This window comes from Budorcas taxicolor, chromosome 18 (assembly GCF_023091745.1).
Source record: "Budorcas taxicolor isolate Tak-1 chromosome 18, Takin1.1, whole genome shotgun sequence".
Lineage (NCBI taxonomy): Eukaryota > Metazoa > Chordata > Mammalia > Artiodactyla > Bovidae > Budorcas > Budorcas taxicolor.
The window spans coordinates 50,131,781-50,154,257 of record NC_068927.1 but is presented as its reverse complement, the minus strand read 5'-3'; the positions used below and the strand labels follow the sequence as shown (position 1 = coordinate 50,154,257).

At 54.8% G+C, this 22,477-nt stretch overlaps 1 protein-coding gene and 1 non-coding gene across 4 annotated transcripts in view; one reads left to right on the top strand and one right to left on the bottom strand.

The window, feature by feature from the left end:
• PAK4 (p21 (RAC1) activated kinase 4) overlaps window positions 1–21,378 on the bottom strand; it is a 48,078-nt gene extending 26,700 nt beyond the window's left edge. For 2 of the 3 annotated variants that reach the window (XM_052655321.1, XM_052655320.1), the window contains exon 1: window positions 21,249–21,378. The gene's annotated coding sequence lies outside the window, so the exon portion shown is untranslated. The remainder of the gene's footprint in view (window positions 1–21,248) is intronic. The other variant, XM_052655323.1, reaches the window with a different exon arrangement.
• TRNAG-CCC (transfer RNA glycine (anticodon CCC)) lies at window positions 9,896–9,968 on the top strand. The gene has a single exon. It is a non-coding gene; the product is annotated as a tRNA-Gly (tRNA).
• Window positions 21,379–22,477: the final 1,099 nt, after the last annotated feature.

Here is a 22,477-nt window from a genome sequence, read left to right as displayed (position 1 = left end):
TACTATTATATATCTATCTATGATTTTAACCAGCCTTAATCCTAGAGTGTGAACTACAGTAGCACTGAACGCATTCACAACGCTGTGCAACCACCACTGTGACTCATGCTCCAAACTGTGTCATCATCCTCAGCAAAGACCCTGTGCCCATGGACGCTAGCTCACCACTCCCTCCTTCCCCCCAGCCCCTGGCAACTCCTCTTCTACTTTCCTTCTCTATGAATCTGCCTGTTCTTTGTGGAATATATAAGTGGACTCCAACAATATTTTTCCCGTGTGTGGCTTATTTCACTAAGCATAATGTTTCAAGGTCCATCCATTTTGTAGTATGCATGTAAACCCCATTCCTTTTTATGGCTAAATAATATTCCATTGCATGTATACACCAAATTTCGTTTACCCATTCATCTGCTGGATGCCTGGGTTGTTTCCACTTTTAAGCTATTGTGAATAAAGCAACTATGAACATTAAAGTGTACAAATATCTGTTCAAGTTTCTGCTTTCAGTTCTTTGGATACATATCTAGGAGTCCAATTGCTGGGTCATATGGTAGTTCTATATTTAACCTTTTGAGAAATGACCAGACTGTTTCCCACAGCAGCTGCACCATTTCGCATCTCCAATAGCAGTCCACAAGGGCTCCAATTTCTCTATCTCCTCACCAACACGTTAGTTTTCTTTTTTTTTTTTTAAGATAATAGCCGTCCTGGTAGGTGCGAAGCTGTATCTCATTGTTGTAATTTATTTTTGACAAAGAACTGTAAGCAATTCAATGGAGGAAAGACAGCATTTTCAACAAACAGTACTGGAACAACGGGACATCCATATGCTAAAAAAATGAACCTGTATCTGAACTTCGGACTTACACAAACCTTAACAAAACTTTTAGAAAACAAACCAACACATCTGCACGATCTAGGGCTAAGCACAGGCTTCTTAGACTGGATACCAAAAGCACGACCCATAAAAGGAAAAATTATCAAAGTAAGCCTCATCAAAATTAAAAACTTCTGGTGGATTTCCCTGGTGGTCCAGTGGTTAAGAAGCCGCCTTCCAGTGAAGGGGACATGGGTTTGATCCCTGGTTGGGGAACTAAGATCCTATACGCTGTGGGGCAACTAAGCCAAATCACCCCAACTAGAGGCCACACGTCACAACTACTGAGCCTCGCACACTAGAGCCTACGCTTTACGAGAAGCCTGCAAGTAGGGAAGCCCAGTCTAATCTGCAAGTGGAGAAGCCCCCAGTCTAATCTGCAAGTGGAGAAGCCCCCAGTCTAATCTGCAAGTAGAGAAGCCCCCAGTCTAATCTGCAAGTGGAGAAGCCCCCAGTCTAATCTGCAAGTAGGGAAGCCCAGTCTAATCTGCAAGTGGAGAAGCCCCCAGTCTAATCTGCAAGTAGGGAAGCCCAGTCTAATCTGCAAGCGGAGAAGCCCCGAGTCTAATCTGCAAGCGGAGAAGCCCCCAGTCTAATCTGCAAGTAGGGAAGCCCAGTCTAATCTGCAAGTAGAGAAGCCCCCAGTCTAATCTGCAAGCGGAGAAGCCCAGCCTAATCTGCAAGTGGAGAAGCCCCTAGTCTAATCTGCAAGTAGGGAAGCCCAGTCTAATCTGCAAGTGGAGAAGCCCCTAGTCTAATCTGCAAGCGGAGAAGCCCCTCATGTAAGGCCATACCGCCCTCAACGCACCCGATCTCGTCTGGTCTCAGAAGCTAAGCAGGGTCGGGCCTGGTGAGTACTTGGATGGGAGAAGCCCCTGTGTCCCACACTAGAGAAAAGCCTATGTGCTTCAACGAACACCCAGAGCAGCCAAAATTTAAAAAACAATAATAAATTTTTTTAAAAAAATTAAGAACTTCTGGTCTGCAAAAGTCCATGTAAAGAATATAAAAAAGTAACAGATTGGGGGAAAATATTTGCAAGCCACATACCTGACAAAGGACTAATATTTCGAAGACATAAAGAATTCTCAACACTCAACAGTAAAAGAACCCAAACAATCCAATTAGCAAATGGGCAGAAGACATGAAGATGATTCACCAGAGAGGATACACAGATGGCAGATAGGCTCATGAAAGGATGTCTGACAGCATTAGCCATTAGAGAAATACAAATTAAAGCCACAGAGAATTATCATTACATGCTCATTAGAATAGCTAAAATAAAAAATAGTGATAACACCAAATGCTGGCAAGGACGCAGAGAAATTGATCACTCATTCGCTGCTGGTGGGGATGTAAAGTTGTACAGCCATCCTAAAAAACAGTTTGGCAGTTTCTTTAAACATGCATCCACCTACATACCAGCAGCTGCACTTCTGGGTATTTGTCCCAGAAAAAACGAAAATTTACATTCACACAAAAACCTGTATAAGACTGTTAACAGCAGCTTCATTTCTAACAGCAAAAACTGGAAACACCCCAGATGCCCCTCAGTGGGTGAATGGTTCAATAAACTATGGCACATCCACTACTCAGCAAAAAAAAAGGAACCAGCTGTTGACACAGGCGACAACCTGGATGAATCTCCAGAGAACCATGCTGAGTGAAAAAAATGCCAACACCCGAAGGTTATGTACAGTACGATCTTATTTACACAACACTGTTGAAAGGACAGAATTATGAAAATGGGGAACAAACAGATGAGTGGCTGCCTGGAGTGAGGGGCAGAGCAGGGACGGGATGCGGCTGTTAAAAGGGCACGGGGAGGGGGGGGGGGGTGGTGATCCTTGTGAGGGAGTCTCCTCCATCCCGACTGTATCTGTGACAACGTCCTGGTTGTGATCTTGCACTGATTCTAATTCTGCAGAATGTCACTACTGAAGGGAGCTGGCTAAAGGCTACAGGGGCTCTCTCTGTGTTGTTTCTCACACCTCCAGATTAGGGCACAATGATCTCAAAGTGAAAAGCTTCATGAAAAAATACTAATATTGTCGTTCAGTCTCTAAATCATGTCTGACTCTTTGCGACACCATGGACTGCAGTGTGCCAGGCTTCCCTGTCCTTCATCAATCATTTCCCGGCGTTTGCTCAAACTCATGTCCCTTGAGTCGGTGATGCCATCCAACCGTCTCATCCTCTGTCACCCCCTTCTCCTCCTGCCCCCAATCTTTCCCAGCATCAGGGTCTTTTCCAATGAGTTGGCTCTTCATATCAGCTGGCCAAGGTATTGGAGCTTCAACTTCAGCATTCAATCATTCCAATGAATACTCAGGGCTGACTTCCTTTAGGATTGACCGGTTTGATCTCCTTGCTGTCCAAGGGACTCTCAAGAAGTCTTTTCCAGCAACATAGTTCGAAAGCATCAATTTTTCGGCACTCAGCCTTCTTTATGGTCCAACTCTCACATCTGTACATGACTACTAATAATTTATTAAAAATTTCAGACCCTTTCCCACCTTAGAACATGCTGTTCATTTTCCTTGGAGCACACAGGCTTCCACACACTGACTGCTCTTACAGCCCGCAGCTCCGATGTCTCCTCCTCCAGGAAGCTTTCCCTGATTTCCCAGGCTGGAGCCAGGGCTCATCTCAGTCCTCAGGGCTTCCCCCACCCAAGCCATGACACAGGGGCCTGTGCTTTCCTCAAGGTCACTCTGGGGCCATCACTGCCTGGTGCCGCGTCTGTTTCTATCCCTGGACATGAGGGCAGGGTCGTGGTGGGAAGACAGGTCAGAGGAGGAGCGCAGTGATAATCTACAAAGTGCAAGAGAGAGTGGCACTGGCAGTAACACTGGCAGCTAACTCCTGTTAGAGAGATTTCTACGTGCTAGACCTGTTCTGAGAGCTTTACATGGATAAAATAACCTGTATAACAACCCCATTTTACAAATGGGGAAACTGAGGCCGCCGGGGGTGGTGGTGGAGGAGGGATGAGGGAGGAGCTACGAGCCCAAGGTCACCCAGCTAGCAGGTCGCAGAGCTGGGAAGCAAACCCACGCCTCCAGATCAGGGCTTTCGACAGGATCACTATCCACAAGGTTCTCCAGGAAAGGCTGGATGAGACCAGCTGAAGGGGAAAGCCAAGGGGCAGGGGAAGAGACCCTGCTGCCTCTTCCCTAGTCCCTAGTCCATTCCCACGTGGAGGGGGGGGCGGGGCGCACTCACCCTCCTCCATGGAAGGCCCCTTCTGTGAAAATGACACACCCAGAATGGTACCAGAACCCCCTTCCCACCTAACAGGCATCTGGGAAGACCTCTTCCATGTCAAGGGCCTGTAACTGAATCCCATTTATCACCCTGGGAAGCCAGCAGTGCCCTCTATGGAGAGGAGTGCCCACCTTCACTGGACGCATGCCTGCGTGCGTGCCAAGTCTCTTCAGTCGTGTCCGACTCTTTTGTGACCCCATGAACGGCAGCCCGCCAGGCTTCGCTGCCCATGGGATTCTCCAGGCAGGAACACTGGAGTGGGTTGCCATGCCCTCCTCCAGGGGATCTTCCTAGCCCAGGGATCAAACCTGCATCTCTTATGTCTCCTGCAGTGGTATCAAACCAGGGAGTGGGGCGGGGGAAGGGAGAGGGTGGCGAGCCAAGAGGAGCCCCCAGGCGCCCTCCTGAGGCTCCCCCAGGGCAGGGCTGCCTTCATCTGGCTGTGGGAGGGGCTTCCCTCTGCATTCCCACTGGCAGGCGACTTCATCTCTCCACTAGAGAAATCTCCAGAGCACAATACTGAGAGCAAGCTGCAGCTGAGCAGGGAACCACTTACATCCAGTTTTCAAACCTGCAGCACGACATGATACGGATACTGTTTGGGGAAGCAACGAGGAACCACAGCGAGGCCGGGGTACCTGCGGGAGGGGACCCTGGGGACTCTAGCCACGGCAAGTGTGTTTCCTCTCTTAGTTGGGCAACAGGCCCAGGGGAGGCCTTCAGGTGGCTCTCTGATCTCTCACAGTCTCTTTTTGCTCTCTCCCTGTCCATCTGTCTCTAGCACACACACACTCTCTCTCTCCACCCACCCCCAAGGCTGTAACTGGTCCTGTGATCAGAGCAGCGGCTCTCCTCGGTCCCGTGCAACTCTTGGGAATGTGCTGTGTGACTCAGGGAGCTCACACCGGGGCTCTGTGACAACCTAGAGGGGTGGGATGGGGTGGGAGGTTCAAGAGGGAAGGGACACATGAGTACCTATGACTGAGTCATGTTGACGTAGGGCAGGAACCAGGGCTTCCCTGGTGGCTCAGACGGTCAAGAATCCACCTACAATGCAGGAGACCCCGGCTCCCTGGGCCAGGAAGATCCGCCTGGAGAAGGGAATGGCAACCCACTCCAGTATTCTTGCCTGGAGAATTCCATGAACAGAGGAGTCTGGCGGGGTACAGTCCATGGGGCTGCAAAGAGTCGGACACGACTGAGCGACTAACACACACACACGTAGCAGAAGCCAACACAATGTTGTAAAGCAATTATTCTTCAATTAAAAGTAAATTAAAAAAACCAGAAAGAACCAGGATTCCATGGCAGGTCTGACCCAGGCTGGAGTCCCTCACTTAACCATGTTTACACTCTCATTCGGCCATGCACTCAGCAACTCTTGATGATACACTCAGTGTATGCCAGGCATTGTTAGGCACTGGGGACCCAGTGCATAAGACAGTCCCTCCTTCCCGGAGATGACATGCTAGTGACTGAGGGAGATAAGATAACATAAAAGCGAACAAAAAGGTACATGACCAGTGGGAGGGGGAGCAGAGCACGGCGTGTGTGTGGGGAACGGGGTGTCTAGGGGGGTGGGGGTCCCTGAGCAGGAGCAGGGGGAGTGAGGGAGCCACGCGGGGAACCCAGGGAAATGCTTTCAGGGTAGAAGGAACCACAACTGCAAGCTCATTCCAGAATGCCTGAGGCTGGCCCAGGAGGCCGGTGTGGCAGGAAGGGAGGGAGGGTGTGAGGGGAGAGTGGCGTGGCTGAGGTCAAAGAGAGTCTACCCTGAATGCAGAAGAAGACCCGCTTGGAGCCCAGACCTCCTGACCACAGCCCTCCCGGAGGTGCAGCCGCCCTACCACCATCATGTTACGTTGAGGACGAAGCAGGTGGGGGGATGGGAAAGCTCCCCGGGGGCCCAGCTGGCCAAGGGCAGAGCTGGGGCAGGAGCCCCTAAAGATAAGCAGAGGGGAGGGTGAAGAATGAGGGTGGGGGATAGGGATGGCTCTCAGCTGGGGGCCTCTGGCCCCAGAAGAGCGGGAGCCCAAAGCTACGGTTCGGTTCGTGAAGAAGGCTCACTGGAAGCCAGGGGCTCAGCACAGCCCTGTGCCCCCAGACCCCGGTCGCCTGTTCTGCTATACCGCTTACCAGCCTCACTAAGAGCAACTTAAGAATTTCCATTTTAATCCACTCACTTGCAAAAAAAAAAAAAGGAAATTACTTCAAAATAGTCAGCCAGACATGAAGGTTGGCCTGAATTCCTACAAAGCACCATCTATGAAGTAGCGGAACCCGAATCCAATCGCGCCTCTAGACCTAAGGCCCAACATACAGGAAGCATGGGGGACAGAGGAACCCGTGAAATGACACCACGAGGATGCCCCGGTGAGACCCGGACCGTGGGGAGCTCCAGAGGACGGAGGATCGGGCTTTTGGTAGGTCAGTGACCCAATCAGCGGGCACAGGGAAGAGGGGCCTGTCGGCCAAACGCGGAGCAGACCTTGTCCGGATGCCAAGTCAAACACACATGCTGGAGAAAACGACGACAGGACAACTGGGGAAATGCGAGGCTACTCAGAAAGTATTGGTTCTTTTTCTCCTGTGACCACAGTATCGTGTGTGGGGGGGTGTTTAAAGACTCCTTATCTCTTATATGCAAAAAATCTGAGATATTTATGGCTGCAGTATACCGATGTTTAAGAACTGCGTCCAAAGAATCAGGGAGGTGGGGGGTGGGGTACAGATGAAAAAGCCAGGTGGTGACAGATAACTGCTGAAGCTGGGGCGGGGGCCGTGAGGAGGGCGGCAGGCCATTGTTCAGAAGAACGTGTGGACACTTCCATCATACAGAGGTTTTAAAAGTTTCGCAAAAGGGAATGTGACCTAGTCAGGACAGTGACGAATTCGTGGGTCGCTCACCTTGTGAGCCTTAATTACTAAATCCAAACACGTATCCTGCCTCTAGTAACTGTAACAGACCTCATGGCAGTAGTAGCTATAACGACATGATGATGTGACCTAGTCAGAACAGTGACGAATTCGTGGGTCGCTCACCTTGTGGACACGTATCCTGCCTCTAGTAGCTGTAACAGACCTCATGGCAGCAGCAGCTATAGCGACGGCAGACCTGGGCCGAGAGTCGCTCTGAACGGGAACCAGTGCAGAGACACCCGGGGCTCAGGGCCTGGCCCCGGGTCACAGAGGAGGCTGGGGCAGCCGGGTGAGGCCAGCAGGAAAGCTGGATGCCCAGTCGTTGCCCGGAGGGGATGGGGGAGAGGAGGCCAGAGGGCCTTTGGGGAGCGGGGGCACAGGGGCTTCTGGCCTCTCAGCTCCCCTCATGCCCACTGAATGAATCATAACGGCTCCTGCGACGCCACAGTCACATCTGAGCACAAACCTTTCCTGAAATTAAACCATCAGCCACTCCATGGGAGCCTGAAATGGTAACCAGCAACGGATGACAACATCAGATTTGGCGGCCCACAGGATCTGGGGGGTCCACCAGCCTGGGCGCTCCTCCCTGCAAGGTTGCAGGGCTGGTCCCAGGACCCCAGGCCCTCCACAAGCAGGGGCATGCATGCCCTGCCCCCCACCCCCTCCCCCTCCAGGTGCCAGGAGCAGCCAGGGCGGCTGGCATGCGGGGACCAGCACCGCCCCCTCGTCCTGGGTCTGCAGAAACCATCTCCCCTGTGTGGCTTCGGCAGGATCCTGCCTGCAAACAGGGAAGCCTCTGCAGGGGAGTTGAGGGAGTAGAAACTGAGGGAGAGGAGAGGAGAGACAAGAGGCAAAGACTCGGGAAGAGAAAGACGGGAGGAGGAGGAGGAGGAGCTGCCCAGACGGGCTGGTGGGCCCAGGGATGAAGCAGCCCCGACGCCTCCTCTGGGGCCTCAGCTCCCTTGTCAGTAACGTGGGAATAACAGTCACATCTTCCTGTAGTGAGGCTGTGGGGGTGACAGGGCTGACACGACTTAATCACGCCATGTCAGAAGCCTAGAAAAGTGTCCAAACACTGCGAAAGCTAATGTGATTTCTACCGTTTCTGTAAGCCAGTGGCTCTCATCTCGGTTCAGAATCACACTACAGTCGCCCAGAGAGCTTAAAAAAAAAAAACACAAAACCCAGTGCTCAGGCCCCACAGCCAGAGATTCAGATTCAAGTGGTCTGACCTTTTGCTGTTTAGTCGCTCAGTGGCGTCCGACTCTTTGCGACCCCATGGACTGCAGCGCGCCAGGCTTCCCTGTCCTTCACCATCTCCGGGAGTTGGCTCAGACTCATGTCCGTTGAGTCAGTGATGTACACCTATGCCAGGTAACCCTAAGGACCATGGGATGGGGGCGGAGAGGAGCCTGGACACAGAGTCCCAGGACTGAGTCCTCAGGGGGTGGTATAAGTGAGACAGACTGATGGGGGGCGGGGTAGGGGGCGGAAAGGAAAAGGAGAGGGAGGGGCAGGTCACGCGACCCAGGAGGCCCCTCTCTGCCTGCCCACCGGAGTCTGGGGCCGGCTGAGGAATGCAAGGAATGAAGCCAGGCCTGGCACGGCCATCCCCAGGTCCCCTCCCCCCTCACAAACTGCCAAAAGCCCATCCTTGGCCAGGTCACTGGCCAGGCTGTCAACCGCCCCCTGCTCCCCCAAGGCCTGGGCAACCACTCAGTCCTCTGGGCCTGAAGCCTACTCCTAGCCCTCTCCTTGGGGTGCCCGTCCTGAGCCCCTTTCTCCTCTTGGGTCCCCCGAGCCCCCAGTGCTGGACCACAGAGCGCAGCCCAGGCGAAGAGCCCTGATCAGTGCTGGGTGCACGGTGCTGACTGCAGCATGTGGCGGGCAGAGTTCATCTCCTGCTCTGGAGGCGGGAGTGGCCTGAGAAGGCTGCCCAGAGGTGTGACCTTTAGCCCAACCCCAGAGAATAACCGAGGTGAGAGCGTGAAACAAAGGCCTGCGAGGCTGGAGCGCAGGAGGTGAGTGGAGGGGTCAGGCCCAGCCCACCAGAGGGGACCTGGAAGGGTTTGGAGCCGGGAAGGGACGCGCTCAGACCGCAACCACAGGCGCCGGCTGCCCTGCACCTGGTCCCCTCGCAGGGCTGGAGAACCACGGCCGGCCTCCAAGGGTGCTCAGCTATCCCCACATCCCGCCACCACCCCAGGGGGAGCGGCCCGGCCCTGGCTCCCTCTGGCCACTCTGTGAGGAGAGCCCAGCGAGCTGCTTCCTGCATCCCTGAGCCTGTTTCCTGATAATTAAACCGTAAGCTGATTAGTCAAGGAAAACCTTTAATTAGCCCTTGAAATCATTCAGGAAAATTACAACCTCCTCTCCGGGCAACCTGCCCGCCCTCTGCCAGGGCCCAGGGGCGGTGCCTGGGAGGAAGCAGAGCATGGGGGAGCCAGGCTCCTGCCTCTGCTCTGAGGGCCTCACCCAGCCAGGCCGAGCCCAGGGAGCAAGACGCCGCGCGGGAGGGGCGGCCACGGGCTCCCCTCTGCCACATCACCAAGTGCCCGGAATAAACCCCGCAAGAGGTGGGCAAGGCCCGGCTGGAGAAGTGTGACCCTCTGCTGAGTGACATCAGAGGAGACCTAAATAAACCGAGAGACAGACCACGTTCATGGACTGGGAGACTCAACGTCGTGTCTGTTTGTGGGGCACGAGGCTTGTCTCATATCTAAGTGGCGGTACAAAAAGTCAACTGGCTGAGATACTTGGGAAGAAGGACGCATGCGTGGGAAGGCTTGCTCTCCAAGCCATCAAGACTTATTATCAACTAGTGGGACTTCCCTGGTGGTCCAGTAGCTAGGACTCTGCTTTCCCAATGCAGGGAGCCCAGGTTCGATCCCTGGTCAGGGACCTGGATCCCACACGCTGCAGCTGAAGATCCTGCCGGCTGCTAAAGAGACTGAAGATCTCTTGCGCCACAACTAAGACCTGGCTTGGCCATTTAAATGGAAATATTAAGAAAAAAAGACAACTATATGAATTAGGATAGTGGGGTACTGATACAGGAATAGGCAAACTTGAGCACAAGAAAGAATGAGAGCACCCAGAAACAGACCCACTTACAGAGACATGACTTTATGGCCCAGGTGGCAGAGGAGAAACGACGGCCTATTGTCATAATGGTGTACGAATGACTGGAGATCCAGGTGGAAAATGTGAAACTGAGTGAATACCTCACACCACACACATGCGTGCGCGCGCGCACACACAAATTCCAGAACAAAGAGCGACTAAATGTGAAAAGTAGAACTATAAAACTATAAAGGAAGTGGGTGATAAATCTGCCTACAGTAAAATTAAAAGCTTCACCAAAAGACACAATTTAAAGAAACTGAAAAGACAGGCCACCAAATGAGAGAAGATAAGGAGGACCAGCTTAGAAACACAGGTTCTGGTCCAGACTCTTAAGACTTAACTCACAGAAATTCAAAATGAAAATGCAGATAGCCTGGAGGAGAAAGAGGCAAGCGGCTGGAATGGGCCCTTCACAGGGGGCGCTCCAGATGTGCACTCCAGATGTGCACAGAGCGGGGAAGGCTGCTCTGGCCCGGGAGGAGACGCCACCACGCCAGCTCAGCACCAGTGGGCAGGATGGGCCCAGCACTCAACACTGGCGCTGCCCTCACCTCCCTCATCTCTGAAATGGGTCGAATCCTTCCGGGAGGACTGAGCAGAAGCAGTGTGGGAGTTCTGTATAGGCACTGGGCCTGGCACGTGCAAACCCTCAATTAGTTCTCCCTATTAATCAGCCTCAGGAATAAGGACTCCCCAGGCTCAAGGTCATTTGAGGCCTTCTCTCGCCTCCGAGATGGAGCTGGGATATGTCAGGGGTGTGGCAAGAAGGCTGAGAGTCCAAGAGACAGGCTCCAACTGGGTAGCAACTGGGTTTGTTTATCAGCACAGTGTCCCTGGAGGCCACAAAGGGCCAGGCACTCCTGAGTATTTGTTGGAAAAAAGATAATAAACCAGTCACATTCCTATTTCTCTGCCAGGCCCGAGGATAAGTGTGTTAGGAGCAGAACCTCAGATATGCCCTGGGACACCCAGAGGAGCCTTGGTTCTAGAGAGGAAGAAACTGGGACACAGAGAGGCCCAAGTGGCTGTCAAGATTCAATTCCAGAGCAGACAGAACCAAATGCCAGTCTTCTTTCAGTTCCTCAAAGGTGCCCTGCGCTCTCCTGCCTCGGACATCAGCTCCCTCAACCTCGAACCCACGACCCTCCACCTCCCCGAGTTCATCCTTCAAGTGGCAGCTCCTCCTCAAGAAAGCCTGCTCTGGAATCCTCACCTGGGGGGAACTACCCCCCTCCCCCCCATCCAACATACACCCTGGCAGAGATACACTCCACTTCTTACACCCTCTCATTCATTCATTCAGCCCACCAGTGCTTAGGGAGCAACTAGTGGAAGTCAAGCCCTGAGGATACAGCAAGGGACACAGTAAGTGGCCCACCTGCCCCCGCCCCGAAGCTAAGTTATGGGGGTGGGTGGGCGAGGGGGACACCAAGCAACACACCCGGCCACCCTGGAGCAGTAGTGATGGTGAGTGGACCAGGGAAGCCAAGCAGGCGAAGGTGGGGAGCGAGTGACAAGGACCTGTAGACCTAGGAGGGGCCGCTGAACAAAGAGCCCGAGGCAGACTCGGCCCGGAAGGCTCCAGTGACAGGGCCGCAGAAGGTGAGTGAAGGCGAACAGGGAAAGTGGGCCAGAATCTTCCGGGACCTTGAAGGCTGCTCCCCAAAAGAGATGAAGCCAGGGAAGGGGTCCCCCGCAGGAAAGCGGCGGGATCTGACCTGGGCTCCCTCCAGCTGGGCGTGCGGACCGACTGTGGGGCAGTGGCTGGCGGGTGGGGGGGCGGGGGTGGGCTGCCCCCACGGTGGAGGCTGGAGTTGAGGGTAGCAACAAAGAGTGGGAGGTCCCAGGTTCTCATCTGAAGGTAGAAACGCAGGCTTTCTGGACATCCTGGATGTGGAGGAAGAGGCCAAGAGGAGTCAGGATGACATCAGATTCCCAGCCTGACCAGGAGGGTGGATGGGACGCCCGTGAACGAGGCAGGGCCGCTGGGAGAAGATGGGGCCTGGAGTCTGGTCTATTTCCCGTGTCTCCATGTCACTCGTGGTCCATACAGAGTCCCCTGCCAGACCGAGCCCAGTGAGGGAGCCTGTTGTGTTCACCGGGGTCTCAAGAGCCCAGAGGCAAGCATAAGAAGCGGGATGGGTAAGGAACCCCGGGGAGGAGAAAAGACAAGAGGACTTATCTTGGTGATAAGCTTCTGCAGGAGATGAGAATATAAAATGCTCCAAGGTCAATTACAGAATCTGACAGGCCCCGTGTTAGGAAGGGAGGCTGTGCAGCTGCCGACGGGCAAGGACAGCTGCGTGGCGGGGTCTGCTAAAGGTGACGAGACACACCCCCCACCCCACCCGAGCACTGCACCCTGGACGTGATCCCTAGGGAAGTGTGGGCACAGACATCCTGGCAGACATGTTCAAAGAGCACGTTCACACCCGGGCAGTGGGAGCGGAGAAGTAAGTTACGGTTAGAACACTGCACGGCGAACAGACCACTCGCACCCGAGACCCCAGGGATGCACCTCCCAGACCAAGGATGAGGGAGACCAGACGGGGCCGTGCTGGAGGAGTCCGTTTGTGCGAAGGGCCCGAGCTGCCAAGGTGGCGGCTAGGACTCGGGATGCAGACCTGGTAAAACCGCCAGACAGGCAGGGAGCTGGTGAGCCCCAAAGTCAGGGAGGTGGCCGCTACTGGGGTTGCGGTCAACAGGGAGGTCCTGGGGTAGGGTGTTCTCAGTCTCCGCCTAGGTGTGGGGAAATGCTGCTCACCCTATAATTACCTGTTAGACTGATATGTGCACTGATGCACTTTTCCGTAGGTATGTTAAGCTTCACAATTATTAAAGGTTGAAAAAGAGGTGGAATTATCAAGGTACCTAAAACACACACACACACATACAGCGACCTGGGGCCAGGCTTCTGCTGAAGACTAGGAGGAGGGAGAAGGGGGCTGTGGAGGCGCTGGAGGCAGCAGAGGAGGGGGTCCCTAGGGAAAAAGAAAGCACCAGAAAGAGGGAGCGCGTGCGCTTAGGGCTTGATGGGGGAGGGGTCCTCACCTGGGGGACGGCGGGAGCCCGGCCCTCTCTCGATGGCCTACTTCCTCCCCATTCCCAGCACTGAGTGAGGAGGGCCGGGGGAGGGGAGGCGGCCCAGGCCGCTTCCTGTAGGGTGGGAGTGGCTGAAACCCGCTGGGGGAAGCCAGCCCGAAACTGCCACACAATGCCGCTTTATCAGGAGTTTCCAGGGCCGGGCTGGGGCTGGCGGAGGGGAGCAGAGGGCGGGGGAGGGAGGCTCTCTCTGTGGGGCCCCTGCCTGGCGCCCCCACCTGCCAAGGTGTGCCCTCCGAGCTCCGCTGCAGCCAGCCCTGAGTGGGCGCGGGGCGAGAGGGACAGCCTTCTAATCCCTTGGCTCAGTGAGGGGGGTGGCTCAGGGAGTGCCCCCCAGTGGTTAGGAGCCCCGGGCCAAACCCCAGCCCTGCTGACTCTGTGACACCAGGCTGGTCTCCTGGGATCTCAATTTCCTCCTCTTAAAAGGAAGAGAAGAACAAGTGCGGGGTTTTCCTGATAGCTTAGTTGGTAAAGAATCTGTCTGCAACCTGGGTCGGTAAGATCCGCTGGAGAAGGGATAGGCTACCCACTCCAGTATTCTTGGGCTTCTCTTGTGGCTCATCCGCCTGTAATGCGGGAGACCTGGGTTGGATCCCTGGCTTGGGAAGATCCCCTGAAGAAGGGAAAGGCTACCCACTCCAGTATTCTGGCCTGGAGAATTCCATCGGCTGTATAGTCTATGGGGTCATCAAGAGTCAGGCACGACTGAGTGACTTTCACTCACTTCACTCAAGAACATGTACACCTAGGGTTTCCCTGGTGGTCAGCGGTCAAGACTCCGAGCTCTCACTGCAGGGGTGCAAGCTCGGATCCGATCAGGGAACTTAAGATTCCACGTGCCACTCAGCGCAGCCGAAACAAACAACAACAACAAAAAGCCCTAAATACCTACATCTTGGGGTTGCTAGGAGGATGGGATAAGTTCATTTACTCAAAACACGCAGAACGGTACCTGCTAATACCAATAACATAGAGAACCCCTATGAGGACTAATACTAGCAGCTAACAGTCTTTGAACATTGACTATGCATTCTGCCTGATGAGCAGGCATCTACATCCTCAGAACAACCCCATAAAGGAGGTATCGTTATCATCCTCATTTTACAGATGAGGACACGGAGGTACAGAGAGGTGAAGCGACTTGTCTGGGATCACACAGCCAAGAGTGGCGAGCTTGGTTCCAGAGTCCGTGCCCTCAATCTCCACTACCATCGGACAGGTTAAGAGCTCCGGATTGGAGAGGGCAGGCCTGCCTGGGTTTGAGTCCCACATTTGCCTCTCACATGCTGTAGGGTGTCTAGCCTCTGCCTCAGTTTCTTCTTTTTAGGGAAAGCAAAATATCACACATAGACAGGAAAGGAATTCCAAATGGCTTTCAACAAAGATGCTCCCCTTTGCTCATGTTAAAATTAGAACCACAGTGAGGACCACTCGGCACCTGTCTGACTGGCCGAGGTCAAAGCATCTGATGACACCCGTCCGCAGGGTGAGCATGGGAGGAGACAGAGCCTGGTGCCCCTGGACACTGGGGGTGGGGGTGCGAACCGGCACGGACTCTCGGCAGACCAGGACACTACTGCAGGGCTCCTGGGCACACATCTCAGACCCCAAGCACCTCCAGAGGTGTGCACAGCTCACATGCGTGTGCAGGAAGACATCACACCATGGAACCTGCCCCAGCCGTAGAAAGTGCAAGGGAGCCCCTGACCTCCTGACACAGAACTTAAAAGTGAAAAGTGCAAGGAGCAGGACAGAATACAAACGTGAAAAGTCAGCTCCATGTGAGCAAAACAAAAGTGGGAGAGAACACGGGCAGGAACAAATGTCCAGGAAAGAAGAGAAAGCAGAACAAGGCTGTCTCTGGGAAGGGGCCAACCACCAGGGTGGGAAAGAGACCTACAGCTGCACAGCCTCTGCGCTCTGCGCGGCTTCTCAACTGCAAACAGATCATACATGCCGCTGGGGCAAAAATGGGCCTTCTTAAAATTAAAATGCAGGAAAAGAGAAATGAGGTTAATAACACCCCTTCCTCAGGGCTCCGGGCTGAGCTGCTGGGAGATGCTTATAAAGCACACATCTAGCTCTTAGCACTTGGGAGCTGGGGGCTCGCGCAGTGTCCTGAGGGTATGGGAGCAGGTGAACAGGAGGCTGCAGCCCAGAGGGGGGCACATCCGATGAGCTTACTCTGTGCCCGGCAACATGCAAGCACGTCGACATCAGTCTCCTCCAACCCTCGCAATAGCTCATTTAACAGCTGAGGAGGGCATCCCCGGTGGCTGAGCTGTAAAGAATTCGCTTGCAATGCAGGCGATGCAAGAGATGCGGGTTCGATCCCTGGGTTGGGAAGATTCTCCTGGAGAAGGAAATGGCATCCCACTCCAGTGTTCTTGCCTGGAGAATCTCATGGACAGAAGAGCCTGGCGGGCTGCAATCCGTGCGACCTCAAAGTGTTGGACACGACTGAAGCAACAGCATGAGCACCATGTGAGGAAGGAGAGGCTGGGGCAGCCCTGCCTTCCGCCCCCCGCCCCGGGGTCCCCGCTAGGGGGTCGGGCTGCGGGGTGCGGGGAATGCATGGCCCTGGCACGGAAGCTGCCACTGCTCCCAGGATGGCAGCAGAGCACCTGGCACCCTGGGGAAGGGCAGGGTGGGACCAGGGGCCCTGTGACACCGGCAGCAGTGAGTGGTGGCTTCTGATACATCTGCCGTAGCTGGCTCCCCTGGGACCTGGGAAAGCTCCCCTTCTGACCCTCCTTGCCTCCCCCTCAACCTTCCTGTGGGCCAGAGCAGCTGTGAGACAATAAGCCCCAGCCCCGGATGGGTGGCTGGGCCGGGAAGGGTCCCATTTCCCTGGCCGTGACTTGGAAGGAGACCGCTTCCTGCTGGCAGCATCTGTGGCCGCCTGGCTGGGGTGATGGGAGAAACAGCTGCTGGGGACACCCCAACCGCCGTCTGGCCAGGAAGTCTGGCTCACTGGGAGCCAGCAGGACAAGGAGGGGTGACGCAGTGGACCAGAAGGGGAAGGAGCTGTGGGAGGTCCTGAGGGAGTCGCGGGCCCAGGGCTCAGAAACTACCCAGGCTGCCCCTAAAGAGTTTCTGTCCAAACAGGAACCTGGGTTAAGAACAGGAAGTAGCCTGCCCTTATCAAAACCACTTCCAAATCACTGGAGGGCCACTGTGAAAACAAGCAGTGACTCTGGAGCCCAGAGGCCTGGAGTTCAAGTCCTGCCTCTGCCACCTGCCTGCTGTGTGGCTCAGGCAGGTCACACACCTCTCTGGGGCTCATTCTGTCATCTCTAAATGGGTTAATAACTGTACCTATGGGCTTCCCAGGTGGCACAGTGGTAAAGAACCCGCCTGCCAATGCAGGAGATGAAGAGACATGGGTTTGATCCCTGGGTCGGGAAGATCCCCTGGAGGAGGAAATGGCAACCCGCTCCAGTATTCTTGCCTGGGGAATTCCATGGACAGGGGAACCTGGCGGGCTAGAGTCCATGGGACTGCGAGGAGGTGGGCACGACTGAGCGAATACACCCCCACAGAGCGGTGCCTGCCTGTAGGCTGCTGTGAAGATCAAATGGGTTCATATGAGTAAAGCACTCAAAACCTTAGCCAGCACTCAGGACCCTTCTCCATCTCCACCAGTCTCATGCAGCCCACGCTCCCCAGCATGGACTATCCCTCTCCCTCCCCCACCTTCCCTGATCTGTTCCCCACACGGAGCGATCTTTATAAAAGGGAAAGCAGATGCTGCTTAAAGCCCTGCGATGATTCCTATCACACACAGAAAGAAATCCACACTCCTTGTCTCAGCCCATCGACCCCTGCTGTATCCTGTTTGCCAGACCTCCCCAAGTCCTTGGCCTCGCTGCTGACTCTGCCACCCTGGCTTCTTTGGTGGGACCCAAACATCCCAAGCTCCTTCGCACCTTGAGGCCTTCACACTTTCTGTACCCGCTACCTGCTCTGTTCTTCCCAGCTCTCCCTTCTCCAGAAAGCCCTCACTGGGTCCCCAGGTGGGGTGAGGAGCCGCCTCCGGGTTCCTTTAGTCCCTACCTTGTCCCGGCCCTGACCATTCTGCTTGAGCATCCCTACCCAGCCTGACCCCTCTGGACCGTCACTCTGGGGCCAGGTCTGTCTCCTTCACGGTCCTGCGACCCCTGAGGACTGGGCTTTGACTGCGCTGGTCACCACGGGGACCGATGAGCAGTGTAACACACACACACAGTGTAACCAGGTTTTCCTCGTCCCCTTCCGAGCGGCACTTCCTTTCTCTTTGCCTCCTTCCTGAGGAGGTTTAAGTCAGTATGTTTCCCTTTCCAAAGGCCAGCCCTGGCAGATGATCCCCTAGGAGAGGTGGGTCAAAGTTTCAGCCACTGTCCTGGATGTCCTGGAGGGCAAAGGTCAAAGCCTTTCCCAGCCTACCTTCTCCTCTGGGTGTGGGGGTTCAACAGGTGTCAGACCCCAGCTAAGCTCATCACATGAACCATACCCCTGTCTGCAACCAGTCCGGGGAAGGGGTGCAGGTGGCACAAAACCCACCACCTCAGGGCTGAGGAAACTGTTTCGGCAAGGACTGCAAGCTTGCCCGAAGCAGCACGGAGCCCAGGGAACCCTCAGGCACTGCTGGGAAACACGCTGGTACAAATGCTTAACAGAGCAGTTTGGGAAGGTCCAGCCTTTCCACTGTGCGGCATATGCCTGAGAGACTCTGGCTGCAGGACACAGGGAAACACACTCTAATGTTCGTGGCAGCGCTGTCTGTCCAGTCCCAGTGGAAACCACCTAAACAGCCACCAAAAGATGAACGGGTAACTCTGGTGCAGCACCACCATAAAAGGAAACACACAAGGGGGAAATGAACAACCTGCTCCAGATCTACACTCGTCCACACGAGAAACAGCCACACTGACGCAGAGAAGCACCAGCAGGCTGTTTCCCGTGGTGCCATTTGTAACGACCTGTGAAACTGTGGACAACCCTAGCCGGCCATTACCACCACGTGCTGAAGCTAGCCCCACCCCAGACCAAGGGCACCCAGGCCAGAGTCTAGGAGGGGGCAGGGGGCTGGGGCAGCAGCGTTCTGGAAAGCTCTCCAAGTAACTGCAGCGTGGAGCCAGGGTTGAGAGCTATTACTCTGTCGTTTGCGAATCCCTCTGAGGGTAGTAACAGTAGGAAAACCTGTGAGGGAAGGCTGGAGGCCAAATCCAGCCCAGTGGCTACCATCGGGAAGGCGGGGCAGAGAACAGGGGCCTGTAACTGTATCCTCAGTCCCAGGCTGGACGCTGGAAGCCTGGGTGTTTTGCTATATTGAAGCTCTACTCTTTCCACTAGTCTAAAATGTATCATAAGAACAAAACTGGCACACAAGACATCACTTGCCCAAGGTCCCACGGCTGGTAAGTGATGGGGAGGGAACCTGAATGTCGGTGTCCAGCGCCAAATCCCTATCCAGCACCAAAGCCCGCCTTTAACTGTGCGGAGCCCTGAGACGCCGCTGAGCGAGCTGCCACTGCGGGGATTGGTAGTGCTCCCTGGCCACGTGCCCACCCAGTGACCCCGCCAGAGCAAGCCAGGAGGCAGGTGGAGACGGACGGACTTCACCTCTGAGGCCCTCCCCAGGCAGCAGCAGCTGCAACAGCCTGAAGACTAGGGCTGACACAGCCGCTACCGCGTGCCAGGCCTTGGGCCAAGCTCTTTACGCTCCACATCCTCACAGCAGGTCTGAGGTAGCCACTATCATTATGCCCATTTTGCACAGGGGGAAACTGAGGCCCAGAAAAGTTAAGCGACTTGCCCACGATCACACAGCCTGAGAGTGACGGAGCTGGGTGTGAGCCAGGCATCCCTGTCCCAGCGTCCCCTCTCTGAACCACTCCCAGGTACTGCCTCAGAGCTCCACACACGTGGGGCGGCCACTCCTCTGCCTCTGCTCCACTGCCCGCCCCACTCCAAGCCGGGAACCCTAGGGGTCTCACTCAGGCTCCATGCTGCCCACAGCCCCCAATTCTGCACCCCTGACCTCCACGTACGCCTTTCCTTCTGCTTGGCACACTCCTTCCCATTCCTCCTACCCATCCTTCAGAGACTGCCCAGGGGACTTTCCAAGTCTGGGGCCCCGTGTCGGGGCTTTTTCCTCGCCCCCGAGCATGTGTTCCCAGGTCACAGCACCCTGGGCGAGATGTAGCCATGTCTCACTGGCTAGGGGTCTGCTCCCAGTCTGCTCCCACCAAGGGACACTGAGGGCCCCTGGGGGCCAGGGGCTCCCCGCGGTCCTGTCCACTGCTGCAGACCCAGCACCATGCCCAACATTCAATCGCCACCAACCCTGTGGGGATTCAGGGACAGAACGTGGGAAAACTGCCTGTGAGGGGCCCCTCTTCTAGCGGGAGGCAGATCAACTGCGCTCTGGTAAATAAGTTAAGCACAGAGTGAAGCGCTGGCAGAGAACAACAGTGAGATAGAGTGTGTGGGGGCAGGGTGGTCCCGGTCAAGCTGCGAGCGACTGGTGACTGAGAGGGCACAGAGCAGAGACGGGATTCCAGGCAAGGGAGCAGGAAGGTCGAAGACCTGGAGACAGGCATGAGCCTGCAGAGCCGAAGAACAGCAAGCAGACCAGCGTGGCTGGGCCTCCCGGAGGGGTGGGGAGAGCAGCAGAATCAGAGGCGGGAGCAACGGACGGCCGTGATGAGAGGTTGCGGTTTTAAGTACAGAGAACACCCCCAACTTTGTACAGAGTACCACCCAAGGACACCCTCCCTAGCCAGTAGCCTGCCAGACTCACTTGGACTCTGGGCCACCCACAAACACCGCATCCCATAGGCCCAGGGGAACCTCTCCTCCCAGATCACACCCTTCCACGGAGGCCAAAGAGACAATCTATTCCTGCCCAAGGAGTGGCCCAGCCTTGCCCAGCTCCCTGCTTCCAGGAACAGACTGCCAGCAGTTTACAGTGTGGCGACTGGAGGCTGGAGCTCTGGAATTATTCAGATCCAGCAGGGAATCTTCCTCCATTACTTAGCAGGAGCTCTCCGTGCCTCACTTCTCCTGGCTGTGAAGTGGGTCTATCCAGATTGTGCTACAGTTAAGACTAGACACACAGGGTGCTGAGAACAGCCTCAGCACTCATTAAGTATTAACCAACAGAATGAGTATTTGAGAGTCAGCAGAGCATAGAACTCTGAGCCCAGGACTCCAGAGTTGAAATCTCAGCTGCAACACTAACTCATTAGGCGGCCCTGTGCAAAACACTAAGCCTCTTAGTAATGGCACCAAGCCCATAAGGTTGTGGTCAGGATTAAATACACGGTAGGCTTCAGAACAGGGCCTGGCACACAGTAAGTGCTTTCTGAGTTTGTTATTCTTTTCATCATCTGGGGGAGGGGAGGTTCCTTCTCCCCCTTCGGAAAGCACCTTTGACCTCTTTCTTGAGTGTCCTCTCCCTCCCCTCCAGCAATATGTCCCATTTGGGTTTTAACTTTTGACCCTTGGGACCATCACCTGTGATCTTTCTACAATTTGGTCACGTTCCACCTTTGGTCCCATAAAGATGCCCCCCAAGCCAAATCTCATTCATCTGCTTCACTGGCTGCTGCCTTAAATCCCCAATCCGCCGACCCCAAGGCTGTGACCTCTGACCCTCATGGGCACATCCTGCCATCAAATTATTAATTTTGACCCCCCCATTTTTGACATTCACCCCGTGCCCCTCCAACGAGCTCCCGCTTCAAACTTTGAATTTTGCGCCCCCCTGGCCACGCCCCCTTCGTTAGTTTGACCTCTGACCTCCTCTACAACTCCCTCCCGCTCAGCGTTGACCGGCGACCCCCTGGAAGCGACCCTTCCCTCCACGAGTGAACTTTGACCCCAGCGGCCCCGCCCCCTACTCGCGTAAACGCTCTTCCACCGCATTGCCCAGCGCACATCAACCCCCCGGCCAGACAGCTTATCCTACCGGCTCGGCACCGCAGTCGCTCGCGGCCTGGCCGCTCGGCCTGGAACTCGGCGCCCTCCTGCTGCCCTCAACTCTCTGGCGCCGCCGCCGCCACCGCCACTGCCGCCGCCATGTTGAATCCCCAACGAACATCCGGGGCTTTCCCCCTTCGCCGCCCACCAGTCCCCATAGCAACGGGGCTGATCCGGCAGGGGGCTGGGCCGGCTCAGGGGCGGAACTGGACGCCTGGCTGCGCCCTCTCCAGCCTCTGATTGGTGCATGTTGTCCAATCGGAGACCTTCGGGCGGAAAATGCCAAGCCGGGATTGGAAAATTTGGAAAGGGTGCGGGTAGGCTGGCTCCAAGCCCACCTGGATTTTTAAAGGGGAAAATGACTATTCTCTTGTAACTGCATCCCACCTTCCACCCAAAGGAATTAGGGAGTGGAAGCCAGTAGTGGGTAATAATGGCCAGAAACGGCTCTGAAGCATGAACTATGTGTCGGACACCCTGCCAAGTGAAATTTCTTGGTGAATACTCAGTGCAACCGTGTTGTATATTAATGCCCATTTACGGATAAATTGAGGTTCAGAGGGGACAAACCAGCTGCTTGGGGACCACAGAAAGTAAATAATGAGTTTTGAACGACGTCTGTCAGTGTGAGCCCGAGAACTTCACCCTGAACCAAGACACTGTTTTTGATAAGTTTTATGTTTCTTGCAAAGAAATAGAGGAAAACAACAGAATGGGAAAGACGAGATCTTTTCAAGAAAATTTGAGATACCAAGGGAACATTTCATGCAAAGATGAACTGAATAAAGGACAGAAATAGTATGGACCTAACAGAAGCAGAAGATATTAAGAGGTGGGAAGAATACACAGAAGAACTGTACAAAAAAGATCTTCACGACCAAGATAATCACGATGGTGTGATCACTCACCTAGAATGTGAAGTCCAGTGGGCCTTAGAAAGCATCACTACGAGCAAAGCTAGTGCAGGTGATGGAATTCCAGTTGAGCTATTTCAAATCCCGAAAGATGATTCTGTGAAGGTGCTGCACTCAATATGCCCGCAAATTTGGAAAACTCAGCAGTGGCCACAGGACTGGAAAAGGTCAGTTTTCATTCCAACACCAAAGAAAGGCAATGCCGAAGAATGCTCAAACTACCGCACAATTGCACTCATCTCACACACTAGTACAGTAATGCTCAAAATTCTCCAAGCCAGGCTTCGGCAATACGTGAACCGTG